This window comes from Macaca nemestrina, chromosome 3 (genome assembly GCF_043159975.1).
Source record: "Macaca nemestrina isolate mMacNem1 chromosome 3, mMacNem.hap1, whole genome shotgun sequence".
NCBI lineage: Eukaryota > Metazoa > Chordata > Mammalia > Primates > Cercopithecidae > Macaca > Macaca nemestrina.
This window is the reverse complement of record NC_092127.1, coordinates 175,711,255-175,728,791: the sequence shown is the minus strand read 5'-3', so window position 1 is coordinate 175,728,791 and position 17,537 is coordinate 175,711,255. Positions and strand designations below refer to the sequence as shown.

At 38.7% G+C, this 17,537-nt stretch overlaps 1 protein-coding gene and 1 long non-coding RNA gene across 5 annotated transcripts in view; both read right to left on the bottom strand.

The window, feature by feature from the left end:
* LOC105487858 (potassium voltage-gated channel interacting protein 4) overlaps nt 1–17,537 on the bottom strand; it is a 1,213,665-nt gene that overhangs the window by 1,176,230 nt on the left and 19,898 nt on the right. The window lies entirely within an intron of this gene.
* The window catches only part of LOC139362112 (uncharacterized), a 127,001-nt gene that overhangs the window by 89,789 nt on the left and 19,675 nt on the right, over nt 1–17,537 (bottom strand). The gene's annotated exons all lie outside the window — the stretch shown is intronic.

The following is a 17,537-nucleotide window of genomic DNA, read 5'->3' as shown; positions in this document are numbered from 1 at the left end:
CTGTTTGGCCAAGATAATAATCTCTCTTTTTAGTTCTTGCTCTTCCACATAAAAATTCCCTTTACATCTGAAGATACTAATACATACTTTCATGTCACTAATTCTACAATATTTGCAAAGCACTAACTCGCCCTCACTGATCTCCTGGCTTCCTAAAAATTAGGTGGTAACATTTGTTTATCTCTTTTACATCAAGCAATTGACTTGTGCTATAACCATAATTGCAACATTATTTCCATGATAACACATCGAGAACATCCCTGGCTTTTCGAAACTCTCATTTTTTTTTAACTATAATGAACACTTATCAAATCCCTATTACGTGCTGAATATTGTTATGGGCATTGGGGATACAAAGATGAGTATGGTATTGTCCCTGTGTTCAACGGGTTTATTATCTAGTCAGGAAAATGGAGAATCTGATTGATGTTTTTAGTAGTGTATGAAAAGTTTCATCATTTATTTACTCAGCAACTATTTGAGCACCTCATATGCATTAGTCACCATGTTAAGTGTCAGGTATACAATGGTGAAGAAATCAGTTCTGGTCTTTGTCCACATGTTCATGGAGTTTACAATCTAGTATAGGAAACAAACAATAAGCACTCAAGTAAGCACAATTTTAAAAGTCAAATCGATGTCAGAGCTATGACAGAAATAATGTGGATAAAGAAATACAATATACTGGAAGGGGTGGGGCTCAACAGTGAGACGGCTATAAAGGCTCCCCCAAGAAGGTGAGGTAGGAGCAGATCTGGAAACATAGAATGAGCTGGCCATGTACAAAGGTCCTGAGGCTGAAAGAAGGCTATAGCTCAGGATGGGAAAGTCTAAGGCCAGTGTGACTAAAGCTTAACAGAGAAAGCAAAGAGTGGTGCAAGATATATACTATATATAATGTAATATTATTAAATATTAATATTATAAATGTAATATTAACATTATATGTAGTATTACATATACATATGTATTATAATATATAATATATGTAATATACATTATATATAATGTAATACTATTAATATTAAACATATATATGTTTTATATAATATATAATATATATATACAATGACATAATATATATTCCCTTCATTGCAATACGAGGCCACTGACATTCTTTTAGGTTGTGGACTATATTTACATATTTTTTAAATTCCCCTCTGAATATCATGTACAGAGTAAACTGAAGAAGAGAGGAGTGGGGACTATTGTGGTAATCTAGGTAATAATGGTGGGTTAGACCATCTACTTATTTAGCAAAAACAATCACTGAGCTATGGTGCCTTTTGAATGTGTCCCCTCCAAAACGCAGTTGTTGCAACCTGCGTTTTAATAGTATTAAGTAGTGGGCCGTTAAGAGGTAGTTAGGCCATAAGAATGCTTTCCTTTTAATGTTTCTTATAAAAAAGGGGTTTGGTAGCCAGGCATGGTGGTACATGCCTGAAGACCAGCTATTTGGGAGGCTGAGGCAAGAGGATCGCTTGAGTCCAAGAGTTGGAGGCTGCAGTGAGCTATGATGCTACAACTGCACTCCAGGCTGGTGACAGAGTGAGAACCTGATTTGTATTTTGTTTGGTTTTTTTTTCTCTTTCCTTTTCTTTTTTTTTTTTTTTTTAATAGTATTTGGCTGTCTTGCCCTTCTGCCTTCTGCCATGTGAGGACACAGTATTCCTCCTCACCATGAGGGGAGCCATCTTGGAAGCAGAGAGTGTCCTTCACAAGCAACCACCCTGATCTTGGACTTCCCAGCCTCCATAACTGTGAGAAATAAATTTCTGTTCTTTATAAATTATGCATCTCAGATATTTTGTTATAGCCACACAGACAAATCAAATTAAGATAGGCAATTTCTTGTGCCAAGCATTGAACCAGGATTTAGCACTGAATAAGGCAAACTCCTTGCGATGAAAAAGCCATCAGTCTAGTTGGAGAAACAAAAGACAACTGAAGTAATCAAATAAGCATTGTATGTTGTGTGATAACAAGGACTGTTGAAAAAAATATGGCAGGGTAAGAGATTATAGCATTTGGGAGTGTTGATGGGGTTATGTTCTGAGTGTAACAGAGAATCACAGAGTGGTCTAACTAATCACAGAGTGGTCTAAATCAGCCTGGGGAGGGAATGAAGACTTCTGAGAAGAGGAAAAAACACTTGAGCATAAGTGGGATAGTCCAAATAATATAAGGATGGGAAGATGGGTGGAGGGATGTCTGAAAGCAGATGTAGAAGAAGGTTTCAGGAACCACATCCCCAGGGCTCGAATGAAAGTTTCAGTGTAGAGAGCCAAGGAAGACAAGACTAGAGCCAGCAGAGGCTACTGCATGAAACAAAGGCCTGTGCAAAGCTAAGAATTTGGCTCTTCATCCAAGAGCTATGCAAAGGGCTTTAAGCAGGTGAGTAAATTAGAACTATCATGTTTGGCATTCTGGAAGATGGTTAGGAAGGAAGTCACTGGGAGACTGGGAAGTCAGCTAGCAAACATTGAGCATAAGCCAAAAGATGACGGTGCCTGTTAAAGTAGTGGAAAAAGTGGGAATCTGAGAGACATCAAATATGTAGAATGGACAGAACTTATCACTGCTTGGATGTGTGCATAGGGGTGGGTGGTGGAAGGGAGAACAGTCTAGGGGACCACGTTGTGAGATGCAAAATCCCTTACAATCTGCCCTTTTTATATGCTCTGACCTCACCTGTGCCAGTACTCCCACACCCTGTGACATTACGAGTGTTCTGTCAGCCCCTGAACATGCCAGGCTCCTTCTCAGCTCATGGTCTCTGCAGCACTTGTCTCTCTGTCTAAAATGTTTGCCCCAGGCCTTTGCTGGTTTACCCCTTCTCTTCAGGCAGGTCTTTCTGCTCACATGTCACCCACCTAGGAAGGGCTTCCCTGATCATCCTAGGCCGATCTTGATAACACACCTTCACCAGCTCCTCTCTTGAAAATCATCCTACTTTTAAATCATATACATGTTAATTTGCTCAGAAGTTGGTTTATCCACACTTCCGTTTCCATGTTTATTTACGTATACTCTCCCTAAGAGCAGCGGCCTCACTTTCAAGGTTCACCACTCTGTTTCCAGCCCCTTGCAAATCCTCAACAAATATTTTTTGAATGAATGGATGGATGAGCAGAGGAACTGGGTAACAAATTACATACAGGATTTAAAGCTTAGTCATGAAGCTGCCAAATATAAAAGGTTCTTGTTTTTGGAGACACACAAATTAAAAACAGAAAGGTATGCATTTGAAAAAAAAAATCAAAAGAAGAAAAAGACAAAAATGAGAGCAGTTGAATCTTCTAATAAAATGTTTACTTTAGACCAGGGCGCTGTAGAGGCCCAGAGAGTCAGTATTTTAGGCTTTGCAAGCCGTAAGGACGCTGCTGCAACTACTCAACTCCGCTGTTATAAACATAAAGCTGCCACAGACAACACATAAACACATGGACATGCCAGTTGTTACAATAAAATTTTACTTCCAAAATAGGCTGAAATTGGCCAGAGAGGGATGGTTTGCTGACTCCTGCTTTAGACTAATCTAATAAAGGTAAAAAAGAGTGACACACAATTGAAGCATGTAAAGAAGAGGATCTAATCTTATTGAGAATCTTCTACGTGCTAGACCTTTTGCAAGATCCTTTGTCTACAAAATGCATCCAATCTTTTTAACAATTCCAGTAGATAAGCATCATTATGAACATTTTACAAAAATTAAGAGTTCCAAGAGGAAAAGTAACTTATCTAGGTCATACAGTTAAGGAGTCAGGCTTTAAATCCAGGAGGTCTTTCTCCTCCAAATCTCCATGATCAACATTTGTGTTTTTATCCATTCTTCCCTTATAGCCACAAAATACCTTCCTATCCCTTTTTGGAGCAAGGTATAAGCATTTGTGCATATGACATAACTATGTTGACTTCAATTCCACAAACATTTACCTAGTACATAGTATGTGCCAGGCAGGCATTGTGAAATGTGCTGGAGATTCAAAATCGTAGAGACCATCTCTTTCTACAATTTGTCAAAACTGTAGCTTGTTAATGTCAGGCTCTGAATTTCAAAGTATGTCATGCTCTTTTTTATTTTGCTAGAACCGCTAATGGTGCTCTCCACCATATTAATGATGTGTCTTCCGTGGCCCCTTCTGCCCTTTGTAAACAACCACAGGTGTGGATTTTGTTTTGTCTGTGTGCAAGGCTTGCTGCTGAGTAGTTTCCCCATTAGACTGCTGCCCACAGCAACAGCTGTTGTTACAAACTGCCGATTCCCAGCCACACAGCTTTTTGTTTCCTGTTTCTTCAGATGGTATAATTCACTGTGTCCTTGAAGCCTGCATCCATATGTTTGGGTCAAAATACCTTCTCATCCTCATTGGACCAACATAATATCAAGAATGCTATTTCTCTAAGTGTTTTTAAGACAGGTTTAAGAGTAAAGATGTGAATATATGTGCCTCTTGAGTCCAATTTTTAAAATATCTGCCTCTCTCCAGCATTGTCCTGTGTGACTTAGAGTTTAACCAATAAAAATCTCCTATATTTCTTATCTAGTTATTAAAATTATATCTCCAAATTACAATTATGCCTTTTTTCCAGTTACTTTTTATGCAGTAACATCAATATTCGAGAAAATTGTTTGAGGAAAAGGAAAAAGTCCTGATGTCATAAGCAATCTCAGACTATTCTTCACTTTTAAAACTTTATTCAGCAGCCTGTACCTATACAATTTAGGGTATGGGATTATTTCATAGAAATTCTCCATGATTACATGTTTCCTTATCCCATTACAGTTTCAACAGAAGCAATCAATATTTCACATTATCGGTGTACTGTCTACCAATATACTATTCTATCTATAAAAGAAAAAGTCATATGGGGAATATTTTGTCTGTTATTTTCAAAGAACCACCACTTGCAGTATTTAGCATGGGTCACTGTGTTGTAAATCAAAGTGAATGCTATTCTGGGAAAAAGCTGGGCTTTGAGGATTTTCAAATAACAACTCAAATGACATATTTGTTACCTAGCTTGCCTTGGCCAGAGTTCTGTCTCCAGCAGAATTGGGGCCAATCAAGAATTAGGATGCTCCTTCCTATCAGCAATATCAAAGCTTCTCCCTGTGTTTCATCCTCTGAGTCAAGGGAGTCAACTAAATACTGTTAAGTTCTCTTTCTTACATCCTAAATTGTTCTTCCATCCTGTCCTCCTGCACCTCTCTCTTCTACCACCTGAGGCCTCTGAGAATTCTCAATAGCATAGATGCAACAGATTCATCAACCTTGTGACTTCTTTCCTTCAGGTTTGCTCCTCTATGGTCCATTTATTACATAATCGACTAGTGTGATCATGTCATTAATAAGAACTAATATTTATTTAGTACAGTTTTGGTTTTTTGTTTGTTTGTTTGTTTCAGACACAGTCTCGTTCTGTTGCCCAGGCTGGAGTGCAATGGTGTGGTCTCGGCTCACTGCAACCTCTACCTCCCAGGTTCACATGATTCTCCTGCCTCAGCCTCCTGAGTAGCTGGGATTACAGGCGCACACCACCACACCCGGTTAATTTTTTGTATTTTTAGTAGAGACAGGGTTTCACTATGTAAGCCAGACTGGTCTCAAACTCCTGACCTTGTGATCCACCCACCTTGGCATCCCAAAGTGCTAGGATTTACCGGCATAAACCACCACACCTGGCAGAGTATACGTATTTTTATGCACTACTAATTAAATTCAAAGGCACACAGATACACCGCAAACCATTATCAGTGCCATTTTTCAAATGAAAACAAAACAAAAAAGGCTTAGAGAAGTTAAGGACTTGACCACATCCAAAGAGCTACTAAGGGGTAGATTGATGATTCCAACCCTGGACTCTCTAACCCATATGTCACTTTGTTGTGTCATTCCATGCAAAATTTCTGTTTCTCAGATACAATATCTGATTGATATAGCTTAGGTCAGATTCCACTTTTTGCCATAAAGAATAAGGCAGCTTCCATTACAGTTTTATTAACACTATATCTAATAAAAGAGGGGTCGATTTTCAAATAAAACGAAAGAAGGTTGCAATTACAAAACAAATGAATGAGTACTGGATTGGCAAAAGCAAGAGGTACATGGTAGTTTCTCTCATAATCAACTGAAATCTCTCATTCAGAAATGATCTCAAATTCTGTTATTAGATAGATACAGTAGACACTCCTCCTTGCAGTGCATTTGGCTCTTAGAAAGAGAGTGCTACAAGATGGACACTAAAATATGAATTAACTGAGCGGCGTTATTGGGTTCAAGAACAGGGAAGAGCTAGGACTTTGATACCCCCATTGGGTGGTGGCAACATGTTTGGTAAAATTGTGGCCTATTTTACCTTGACTTGGAGGCCTTATTCCCACCAAGGTTGTAGTATTAGGAAAAAGTCAACATATTGGCTATCTTTCAGCCTTCAGAAATGTCCTTTAAGAGAAATGAACCTACATCAGAGCGAAACCAAAAATAATGGAAATATAACTGTGATAAAAACAGGCACTTTGAATACTGTACATCTCATACTTCGGAATCTTGCTGGATGAAAAAAGTATATTTTTGTACCACCCCACAGTAAGGGGGAGATTTAGGAAAACTGGAGCTCAACAGGAGGTAGAAATGATAAGATTGGAAAACTAGTTATTTCCATGCACATTGTATTAGAAAAAGAGTTCCACAGGCATAGACAGGAAACTGTGGATTTGCTGAGTGGAGTCAGTGGGTTGAAGAACATGGGAAAGTCAGGTGGTCCAGGCTAGAACTGTGACACCCCCCTCCACTGACGGTAACATGGTTGGTCCAATTGTCACCTGATTTACCTTGACTTGGAGATCTTATGCCTACCAAAGTAGAAGAATACTAACCAGAGTAAGATGCCCTGCCAGCAAATACAGAAATAACAGTGGTGCTTTTCATTTGAAACAAATTTCTAGTTTTCTTAGGGAGCGGCCATTCAGCTAAAAAAAAAAAGAAACCTTTGGCTTTAAGACAGTGTGTGTTCAGATCACTAACGATGGTGATTAGGGGATGAAATTTTCAGGGGTGAAAAAAATACACTGGAAGCCTACTAGGTATATGAGGAAAACGTTTTGCCAAGGAAACCCCAAAACTAGCCACCTTTCCCTAAGTCATTCCTGAGATCTTGGAACTCCTTTTTTGGGGACCTGTGCTGTTATATCTGGGTAGACCTGTGAAGCACATCCTTACCTATAATTGACCCCAGTTGGGACCATGGAGAAATATAAACAAAGAACATCTTACAAGACAGAACCAGAGACCAAAGAGGATGATGAACAAAAGAGATCCGTCCAGAAAGCAGACCACCTAGACTGCCCCATAACTGACTACAGAATTTAATCTACTGTCAATGGTAGAGAGTTTTGTCTTAACAGTTCTGCCCCTATCCAGCAAGATGTGTGTGCTGCAGACTGTAGGCTATAGTGTGTTCCCTTCCTGTCTTTTTCCAAATGGGAATCTAATTGCAGTTTACAATTGCATACTCAGAATATTGGGGGCCAATTAACTTTTAACTACATTGAACAACTATGAAAATCCATATCCAGTTATGATTGAGATGACCATAAAAACACCCACAGATCTTGGATTCTAAGAGAAACAACTGGATGAAACTTGGGATGGTCACTCTCAAGGAGAGGGTAAGCACATTCTAAGTAGCTTTGGTAATGTTAAATATACATTTTGGAAGAAGCTTTGATATGGATGTGAGACGGCCCAATGGACGAACCATAGCATTCAGCATTAGTAGCCTACCCAATAGTAGCCTACCCAATGGCCATTTCTCCTTTCCTTCTTGATAACAGAAATATGGTTATGTTTAAGGTGGCAATATGCCCAGCTCCTGGGATAAATTACGAGTCTATCTAGATAAATCATGGGGTTCCCATAGCCTTTTGCCAAATATTCACTTTCCCACTCACTTTGCAGCTTCAGGTAGCCAAATGAGACCTAAGGGTGAGAATATCGGGGTGGAAAAGTTCTATATTCTGATAAAGGGAGTATTTCCCTTTCTTTTCTATACTTAGAAAAATGTGGAAGTCATTTTGTGATTATGAAGCAAGCAATCAACGCAAGGATAAAAAAACTCACATGCTGCAGATTGCAGAAAAGTGAGAGAATCTGGATCAGATTTCTTGTTAAGTAAATCAACTTTATAATTGATGTCACAGTAGAGATTTATGTTACAGTTAAAAAAAGGTCTAATTAAAAAACCAATTCATAAACTGTATGTAGCATATGGAAGAAGGACACATATTTGAAGAATAGGGGGCAAAGATGATGATCAAGTCTTTCTGAATCCTGACTTACTTAAAGACTATTGTCTATACCGTTCTTGAAACTGTTATTTTCACACAGTATTATCTTTTCTTTAAACTGATGCTGAATTTATGTAACATGTGGAACTGTTAATAAATATACAAAGGGTCAAATCATACCAAAATAGACAAAACACTTTACTAAATAGAATTGAGTATAGTTGACTCTTTGTATCTGTAGGCTCCACATCCTTGGAACCAACCAAGGATTGAAAATATATTTTTAAAAAGTGTCTGTACTAAATATGTACAGACTTTTATGTGTCATCATTTCCTAAACAATATAGAATTACAACTATTTACATGGAATTTGCCCTGTATTAGAGATTATGAGTACTCTAGAGATGAATTCAAGTATACAGAGTGATATAGTGGATTTTGGAGATTTGGGGGTGTTGTTTGGGAGGTGGGTGAGGAATAAAAAGGCTTCATAGTGAGTACAGAGTACACTTATCTGGTGAAGGGTGCACTGAAATCTCAGAATTCAACACTACTGAACTTATCCATGTACCCAAAAATCACTTGTACCCCAACCTATTGAAATAAAAAATAATTATAATTAAACAATAAAGTACATGGGAGAATGTACATAGGTTACATGCAAAAATACTACACCATTTTATATCAGGGACTCGAGCATCCATGTATTTTGATATCCAATGGACATCCTATAACCAATCCCCTATGGATAGCAAGGAACAACTGTATTTACTGAACTGTTACTGCCAGGCTGCAGATATAGTCAGATACTAATGGACACCTACAGTTGAAAACCTGTTAAGAAGTGTACCGTACATTTTCTTTATTTGCTTAAAAGCAGCTTCCTAGAAGCTGTCTAGTTCTACCTCATGTTAATCTTTTCACATCCCACAGAATTTTACAGACTTTCAGAATGCATCCTGGTAAGTGCTGTCTCTCTCATCACTGGACTTTTACTTTTAAGGCCAGTTTTAGAAGATATTTTCCTTTAAGTGCTTGAGTTTTCCTTGTTTAGCTTCTCTGATTTTTTTTTCAATTTTACTTCTTTTACTCTGCTTAATACTTTATCTATTCATTTTTATTTAACAGTTTGTTTCCTCTCTAACTAATTAAGATTCTCAGTAGCATTTGACTCAGCTGTCACGCCTTCCTTCTTGGTTTCCATGACATCACACTCTTTTGATTTTTCTTCTCCAACTCTGACATTTACTCTTGGTGCTTTTGCTGTGTCCTTCTTTGCTCTATCTCTAAATGTTAAGAAGTCCCAAGACATACGCCTCTCCTTCGTCTCTTCTCTATGCATGATCTTATGAGTAATCATGTTCTGTCCCAATTTTAAAGAAGATATACATTATAAGACTCAAACATTAATATCTTCAATCCTAATCTCTACTCTAAAATATATTATCTAATATATCCAATTCCCTAGTTGAAATTTCTACTCAGATATCTAGAGATACCTTGACTCTGACATATCCAAAACCGAACTGGTTTTTCAGCCCCTTTCCATTCTTCTCTTCCCTCAGTTTTCCCCATGTCAGTACACAAGGCCACCACCCATGCAGTAGCTCAAGCTAAATGCCTGGAAGTCATCCTTCCTTCCTCTCAGCTCACATTTAACTCATCAAGTCTGCTTACTCTACCCGCACAACACATCTTGAATCTACCTAATTCCATTGACATCTCAGTCTAATTCAGCCACCAACACCTCCTGCCTGGGATACCACCATAACCTCCTAACTCATCCTTCTCATCCTTCTGCTTCTTTTCTCTCCATCTCAATATCCATTTTTCATAAATCAGCCAGAGTGGTCTTTTTAAAAATGTAAATTATATCCCATCACTTCTCTGCATAAAATTCTCCTTATAGTGTCCTAACACATTTAGATTCAAATCCAGATGCTGTCTTCTAGCCTCCGAGGTTCTCTCTGGATGATCTGGCTCCCACCTACCTCACTGACTCATCTCACATCTCTCTGTCTCACTCCCTATGCGCTAACTTCTCTGGCCTCTTTTCTCATCCTCATATAATCCCAGTTTATTCTGCTTCGGAGGCTTTGCATGAGTTGTGTCTTCTCTTTGGAAAACTTTTCCTCCAGATAGTCATATAGATGAATTTTACTTATAATCTAGGCTTCTGCTCAAAGTCAACTCTTCACAGAAGCCCTCTCTGACCAATAAACCTCAACAAGCCACCCTACTGCTCTTGGCCCATGATGCTGCTTTCCTTCCTTCCTTCCCAGCAAGCACTGTCTTCCTCCAAAATAACCTACACTCCTTGAGAGCAGGGACTTTGCCTGACTCTGTCATTGATGTGTGCCTATTTCCTAGACACATTACAGATGCCCAATAAATATCTGGTGAATTGCAAATAATTTTATTGGGTTCTTATGTATTAGGGAACCTCTTCCTAAAATTCCCTTAGCTCCTCTACCTTAGGAAAAGTATTTTCTTTTATATTCTTTACGGTTTTAAAATTAATCAGAAAAGACATTTTGGAGCCAATTCTTTATTCATTCAATCAAGAAATATTTACTGTGCCAAACATTTTGCTATACAAAGAAAAATGAGACAGCAGATTCATTATCTAGTGGTAGACAATGGCATGAAAATGAGTAAGTACAATATAAACTGAGATCAATCAAACTACTAAGATACCTACTAACGTGGCCTTGTGCAAAGGGGGCCAGAAGTGGAGTGAAACAAAAATCAGTAATGAATACAGAAGAAGGATGGCATTTGCTATACACAAATGAGTCAGAGGTTGAGTTCTATAAGCTACAAGGAGAAAAGACTGCATTTGTTTAATTTCTCAATCCCATACAGTGATGCCCTCCAAAGTCACAATTACGGAAGGAGAGATTTTTCTTTGTATGTCACAATGTTATTATAACCTGAAAGTCAAGTTTTACCGAATTCAAGGACACTGCTTCCAAGGATCTTATGTGATTCAATTACACACAATTCTATATTATCATAATGCAAGGTGACAGATTACATAGAACTGCCATAAAATAGATACTCTCTCAATTCATCCTCCCTCTCACAGCTGCCACCCTATTCTCTGCCAGCTTCCACTGCACCTCTCTATCACCACCCACTGCCCGTGTCCCATGGCTTCCCATTACACTCTGATCTCTGATAATAGTACTAAGAAAATAGTACTAAAGGAAATAGTACTAAGCTTCTACCAACAGACTGGCCTGCCCACTGGCCTTCAAATGTGCCTTACTCAATCTCACATTCTCAACCCAACTACCCATTTAAAATACCTTTTCTTCTTATGCCAGCTATGGTGGCTCACACCTGTAAGCCCAGCACTTTGGGAGGCTGACGCAGGTGGATCATCTGAGGTCAGGAGTTCAAGACCAGCCTGGCCAACATGATAAAACCCCATCTCTACTAAAAACACCAAAATTAGCTGGCATGGTGGTGCATGCCTGTAATCCTAGCTACTTGGGAGGCTGAGGCAGGAGAATTGCTTGAACCTAGGAGGTGGAGATTGAAGTGAGCCAAGATTGTGCCATTGCACTCCAGCCTAGGTGACAGAGTGAGACTCTGTCCCTGAATAAAATAAAATAAAATACTTTTCCTTCTTGCTTCTAACATTCAAACGCTACCAATTCTTCAAGTTCAAGGGGCTCATCTCCTCCATGAAGTCTTCCCCTCCAGCCACTCTAGCCCACCATAAGCTCATCCTTCTCCAACCACCCACAGCATTCACTGCCCCTGCTGGCTCTTTGCAGCTTTTTACAAACCTCCTGGAATTGTTTAAATGCTCATGTATCTGAGTTTTAACAACCTCCTAACTAGATTATTTAATTTTTAAATATGGTGGCTCTGTCTTCTAGTTCTTGTCTACCTATACCCATAAAAAAACAGTGGAAGTGACCAGTTCCCAAATCCCAGCATTTTACCTGAAAATGAACATGTTTTGTCACGGTACCACAGAAGGGAGACAGGTATAGGTTAAACCAATGATTGGGTCTCTACTTCTACAATGCAATTTCTTTTACACTTAGACCAAACATTTTAGGTGTCAATAATCACATATCCAGAAAATCAGCAGATACGAATACTCTCTGAGATAAATTAATGTTTCTTGTTGAAGAAAGAAAAATAAACTCCTTTAACTGAATAGTAATATAACTGCAAATGGTTTCTGTAGACAAGGAGGACAATTTCTATTAATGAATATATTTCTATGTAATTCAGCCACATGGTCTTTGGATTAGGTTTGTGGATTAACAACAAACAAAAAACTTTTTCTCTTATCTGCAAGAGCAATTGGCTGCTGTCTTCACCAATTTCACAAGGGTCAGTGCTGACTCCGCAAGCATAGATTTGGACTAGATAAGCTGTTGATTTCAAATAATTTTCTCAACACTCACAGTGGAAAGAGTTATTCAGGCTGCTGTCCTAGGGTCCCTTTCCTATACCTCTCTCCTCTCTCTCCTCTATCTTCCTCTGTCACTCTTCCATAACCTACCACTCCTCCCCCGCCCCCAATTGTTTAAGTGGAATTTTATTATGCTCCTCCATTGGAACCTTCTGCTGCTCTTAAGCGAAATGTCCTGAGTCCTTAAGATAGTGGTGAGTGGCCGGATGCAGTGGCTCACGCCTGTAATCCCAGCACTTTGGGAGGCTGAGGCAGGCAGATCACAAGGTCAGGAGATCGAGACCATCCTGGTTAACATGATGAAACCCCGTCTCTACTAAAACTACAAAAAATTAGCCAGGCATGGTGGCGGGAGCCTATAGTCCCAGCTACTTGGGAGGCTGAGGCCGGAGAATGGCGTGAACCCAGGAGGTAGAGCTTGCAGTGAGCCAAGAGTGTGCCACTGCTCTCCAGCCTGGGCAACAGAGTGAGACTCCATCTCAAAAAAAAAAAAGAAAAAGAAAAAGAAAAAAAGATAGTGGTCAGTGATCTCTAGCATGCATTTTCCTAATCTTTCTGGCATCACCTCTCTTCTCTCTCCTCTTCACTCACTCTACACCAGTCATACTTGATTTCTTTCAACTCTTAGAATATGTCATTTTTTTTTTATCCTCCAGGACTGCACTCAGGAGATTCCCACCACATGAAATTCCTTTCCCCCCCAACCCTCTATTGTCTGCCTAACTCTCACTTCTTCCAATTAAATGTTACTTCTTCATGAAGGTCTCTAGGAAACTTTAGATTCCTCTGATATAGTCTTTAATGATGATCATGAACTTTCTTTGGTAATACTAATAAAAATAATTTAATATCTAGAGGTTCACTATATATCAAGACCCCAAGATAAGAGAGACTGTGTCTCTCTTGGTGATTGGCGATCCCAGCAAATTCCTGTGTCTGGCATATAGTTCATACTGAAGGAATTTGTTGAATTAATAAATGATACTGGGACACTGGAGCTGGAAGACCTAGGTTGGAGCCCCATTTTTGCTTACTGTGACCTTGGACAAATCACTTATCTCACAGATCCTCAATGTCTTAATCTTCAGAAAGGGCATTATCATCACCCACTTCTAGTATATTGAAAGAACAAAATGATATATATTCAGTCAAAGAGTTGGTAACTTGGAAAGATTTATACAATTTACCTATTATTTTTAATTGACTAAAGATAGCCATAAGATTCACTAAGCTATATAGAGCCAATACTTAATAGGCAATTGCTGTGGCTAAAAGCTTTCTATGCATTATCTCCCATAATGCTAACTTTTACAATACTTCTAGGTCAGTATTGTTATTATGAAGCCTCTTTACAGACGGAGACAATTAAGTCACAAAGTAAGTGATGAATCTGAGATTCAAATTACAACAGATGCCAAAGTTTAAGTGAGACCACAACAAGCCTACTCCCCATTACTACAAATTCAATTCTATTTCTTAGAAGAGAGTTCAGTTTTCGTAGCAGACAAACTATAACTTTGCTCAAGAGGTTAGTATAAAGCTGATAAGCAAGGTGGTTTCACTATCTGAATCACTGAGAAGAATCCAACATTTTAAACAACTCTCATAATCACTGTGACCATTTGTTAAGTGAGTCTTCTGTGCCAGTCTCCAGGACAGGCACTTTACAGTGTCCAGTCCTAAATTTCTCCAAAACCATCACTTTACCAATGAGAAAATGAGACTCAGCAAGAACAAACCAAACAATCTGTCTCCCTATAACTTGAGCTTCAAGGCCAGGGTTGATCCCACCTCTCTTTAACTCCAAAGCTGTGCTCTTTGAACTACTACATCTTAGACTGCCTCTAAGAACCTATACTGAGAAGCCTTATCAAAACATTTATCTTTAAGAAAAGCATATCCATTATGAAGACGTATATCCTTTCTCTAAATATGTTGTTTATATTATTGTAAAATACTAATGAAACAGATAGCCATGTGGCCATGTATATTCATTCTCTATTGCTGCTGCAAAGAATTACCACAAACCTGGCTGAAAACAACACGAATTTATTATCTTACAGTGTGGCAGGTCAGAATTCTAACACTAAACTAAGACTAAAGTATTTGAAATGCTGGTGCTGGGTTCCTTTCTGGAGGCTCTAGGAAAGAACTCATTTGTCTTTTCCAGCTTTTAAAGCCACCTACATTCCTGGGTCCGTGTTTCCCTTCTATCTTCAAAGCCAAAAACTTTGAATCTCATTAAGCATCCTTCTTTAGTGACATCTCTCTCTGACTACAGGAGGAAAGGACTTTTACCTATAAGGACCCATGTGATCAGACTGGGCCCACTGACACCTGATCATCCTGGGTAATTGCCACATATCAAGGTCCTTAACTTGATTATATCTGCGAGGTCCCTTTAGCCATTTGAGGTGACATATTCACAAGTTCCAGGAATAAGGAATATGGATATCTGTGGAGGTCCTTGAGTATGCCCATCACACCAAAGCAACAGATCTGCTAGGGGCCCACTCCACCTCATCTCCTAACACTCTCTGGGAAGAAAAGCAATACTCAGCAACCTTCAAATACCAGGAACTAAATGGAACGGGCCTAGAAATTAGAAAGAGAGCACAAGTGGGAGCTCCTGGAGACCTGTATCCATGTTTTGGCCTCATGAATGGCCAAAACCCACCTTAGAGCTGGGGCATCCCAACAAATTTCAACATAGTGTATTTATAATGCTGTAGCTAGAGAATGAGTTATGAGTAATCGGTTTCCTTTTTTATTTTCATGTGTAATATTCACCTCGCATTACCTTCTTTCTAATGAATATGGGAGATGTATTAGTCTTCTATACAAATTTGAGAGAATCTGACAAAGAGTAAAAAGAACAAAGGCTTTGGAGTCAGATGGACATTAAATCCATTATCTACATGCTCTAACAATTGCTGCATGAGCCTCAGTACCTCTATCTGTGGAATGATGACAATTCTCACCCACACGATGTGGATGTAAGGATCTAAACCATTTATACATGTACACTCTAAAACAGGGCCTGACACCTACGAGAGCAAAATAAATGTTAAGCCCTCTCCAAGCAGTCTGCCTACATGGGTTATAAGTATAATAATCATAGCAAAAATGTGATCTTCATTTTTGGATCCTTTCTCTTCTCACCCACTCAGTAACTGGAAAAGTGCCTAGTCCAGATTAGACATTATATATATATATATATATATATATATATATATATAACCATACTGAAGTTTTCTTTTCCCTTGGATCTAGAGAATAAACCCCTGGTTTGGATCAGTGATGAATCAATTAAAGACTCAGCTTGGGCTAGCAAGACCTAATTCCCTGAGACACCCTCTGGAGCCCTTGAACACTGCTAGATGACTTCACAATACTCACACATAGACTGTGAAACTTAAAAATGATCTTGCATATAAGCCATGGTGGGTTATTAACATACAAAATAGATTAAAATACATGAAACAGCCCAATTCATCACATTCAGCATAAAAATATCTTTAATAAGAGTACAAGTGACAACTAGATGAATGCTTTCCAGAAAACTGAAGACAGATTTAAATCACAACATAGTCTGTAACCAAAGAATAAGTCACCATTTTACCTAATGCTAAAAGAACATATAAATTAGAAGAGTTTGTGGCAAACAAACTAATATTTTAGAAGCTAGTTGGTGTTTTCTAGTTCTAATCATTCATAAAGCCCAAATGAAGAGAGCCTACAGTGTATGTCTGACTCCTGAAGAAACAGTATCTATTTGGGATAATCTCCCCCTGATTAAGCAAAGGATTATAAATCCATGACATACTTCTCAAATTCTAATCCCCCTTCTCTGAAAATGATGCTCCTCCTATTTCACAGAATGCAAATCTGTTGCATAAGTACTCCCCAAACCAAATTTCTTCCCTAATGTCTCCAAGAAGAGCCTCAATACCCCATACTCCTTCCCAAGATCAACCTAACTACCCACTTATTAACTTAGTCAATGTATATCTATAAACTGAGGGTACAAACATGAACAACATCCCATCCCTGCCCAAGAACAACTCACTCTCTTAGAGAGACATACAGAGCAAAAAAGTATTGCACAAATAATATTCAGCATTAGGAAGAGTAAACTATATCCACCAAGGCAGCTAGATCTCAAAAACACAATGCCAAGTGAAAACGTCTTAAAATGCACCATTTGTGCACTCCTCTGACAAAGGGCTAATATCCAGGACCTACGAAGAACTCAAACAAATTTACAAGAAAAAAACAAACAACCCCATCAAAAAGTGGGCAAAGGATATAAACAGACACTTCTCAAAAGAAGAAGACATTCATACAGCCAACAGACACATGAAAAAATGCTCATCATCACTCGCCATCAGAGAAATGCAAATCAAAACCACAATGAGATACCATCCCACACCAGTTAGAATGGCAATCATTAAAAAATCAGGAAACAACAGGTGCTGGAGAGGATGTGGAGATATAGGAACACTTTTACACTGTTGGGGGGATTGTAAACTAGTTCAACCATTGTGGAAAACAGTGTGGCGATTCCTCAAGGATCTAGAACTAGAAATACCATTTGACCCAGCCATCCCATTACTGGGTATATACCCAAAGGACTATAAATCATGCTGCTATAAAGACACATGCACACGTATGTTTATTGCAACACTATTCACAATAGCAAAGACTTGGAATCAACCCAAATGTCCATCAGTGACAGATTGGATTAAGAAAATGTGGCACATATACACCATGGAATACCATGCAGCCATAAAAAAGGATGAGTTCATG